Source organism: Nanorana parkeri, unplaced genomic scaffold, assembly GCF_000935625.1.
Source record: "Nanorana parkeri isolate BGI_ZX_2015 unplaced genomic scaffold, ASM93562v1 scaffold959, whole genome shotgun sequence".
Lineage (NCBI taxonomy): Eukaryota > Metazoa > Chordata > Amphibia > Anura > Dicroglossidae > Nanorana > Nanorana parkeri.
This window is the reverse complement of record NW_017307227.1, coordinates 648,819-650,989: the sequence shown is the minus strand read 5'-3', so window position 1 is coordinate 650,989 and position 2,171 is coordinate 648,819.

The window sequence follows — 2,171 nt, the reverse complement described above, 5'->3', positions numbered from 1 at the left end:
TAGCCGACTGCCTTGCAGGAGTGTTGGGTCCCCATTCCCCAACCCCTCCTTGCACTGTGCTTACATCCACCAACCCCTTTGTAAATACAGGACATATTGAGCCAGTGGGAAGATTCACTGTACATAGCGTTGGGACCAGACATCTGGCACACCCAGAAATGGTAGACGCTAAAGATTCTACTGGAGGTATTATAAACAATTGACACAGCCATTTACCCTGTAAATCTCTGTAAACATTTATTGTGTGCAAAAAATGAACATTCTTAGCATAACTTCTTTTCAAGTCAAATGTAATGTAATTTCTGCATTATGGCCACTAGATGGAGGAGGAGAATAGGAAATAAGTATATATATTTTCCTATATGCTTTTATGGTGATCAATTATTTATTTATTTTTAATAAAGATATATTTGAAATATAATGTGTCCTTCATGCCTAGAGGGACACCTTAAAAGCCCCACTTTTTCTTGGTACATATTGTCCTATGCTAGATGGAGCTAAGGAGCATAGGAAATACGTATTTATATAAAGAGTTTTGCTATGCTCCTCAACTCCATCAGGTAGCCATATTGCAGTTTTACATTACAATCAACCAGAAAATATACTAAGAATGTTCATTTTTGTCTATATTCGCACAGAACGAACCTTCACAGAGATTTGCAGGGCGAACAGCTCTGTGAATTGTGTTTATATATAGACCCCTAAGAGTCTTTTTTAACAGGGAGTTTTTTCAAGCAAGAGTCACTTTGAAATAAAACTTTGCTCTGTGCAGGCAGGTAATACCGCTCCCCCTCCAGCTTTCCCTCTGTCCTTCATTCCCCTACTCTTCATTTAACCATATGGAGAAATACAGAGTATGGGGATCAGGTGATTCACTCCAGTTCCACACAGCACCCTGGGATTGGATGTTCAGTCATCTAGCACTGTCATGTGGTGGTGGGGAACAAGATGCAACCTACACAGGGCTTCTGGTGGATGAATGGAGGATGAATGAAAGTGGAGGAAATACTGGCTATATGCCGCTTAGATTGTAAACTTGTTTGTGCAGGGTCCTCCTCACCTACTGTTTCTATATGTCAATATTTGTCAGCGTTTCTTACCCATCATGCCTAAATGATTGTGCAGCTGACGATGTTGGCGCTATATAAATAATTGAAATTGCAGCCAAGAATAGTGGAAATTAGAGGGTAATTTCACTTTCCCAGGCAAATTTAGGAAATTAGATTACCCGTCCAATCTCTACTCGACTTTTGGCGGAACGCTCCTTTTCCTTTACCAGTGCCAATGTACTACCTGTACTCCTTACACAGTAGTGCAGCATGCGCTCTGTATTTTAAATATTGCTTGCAAACGGGCGAGCACTCATTGCTAAGAAGCGCTGATCAAGTAGTGCTTGCCATATGCAAGTGAAAATTAAAATACAGGTGCACTGCTGTGTACATAGTACAGGGACTAAACCAGCAGAGGGGAAGGAGTGTTCAGCCAAAGGCAAGTACAGCAGGGGGGGGGGATTCTGAACCAGTTTGTTTTATTTTTTTTACTGCATGGGCAAAGCAGCTTCTTTATTTAAATTAAGGGCAGCCCTAATAGATGCTTATACTCACCTTCCTTTCCAGGCAACTCAAGTCAGCATAACTAGGTTGAGCTTTACCCCCCCAAGGCCCTTAGGACTGCTACTTCACAAAGACTCCAGCCTATGGTCCATGGCAGTATAACCACCTTACTCCCATGGACCATAAGCTACTGCTGTATAATTGATGTGATCTGCATGGCAAATAGTGGTTGGTTTTTAAGTATTGATAGAGATCATTGATCTTGAATAACGTCTGGTGCCATTTAAGTCCAACATATTTTGCTTTTTGAACAATTTCTATACATCTTACGCGGATGTGGCGCCTTAAGCTATCACCCCATTTGGCTATTGGAGATATGCTGTAGATCAGGTCTTCTTAAACTGATTCCACTCGTGACCCCTTTTTGGCAGATTACATTTTTATGTGACCCCAGCGTCAGACAGTGTTTCTCCCCTCTTTCCCCACAGCGTCGGTTGGCGTCTCCCTCCTCCTCCCCCCCAGCATCAATCAGCGTCTCTCTCCTCCATACCTAACATCGGTCAGGGTCTCTCTCCTCCTCCTCCTCCCCCCCCCGACTCGGGCTCATCGCCGTCCGCC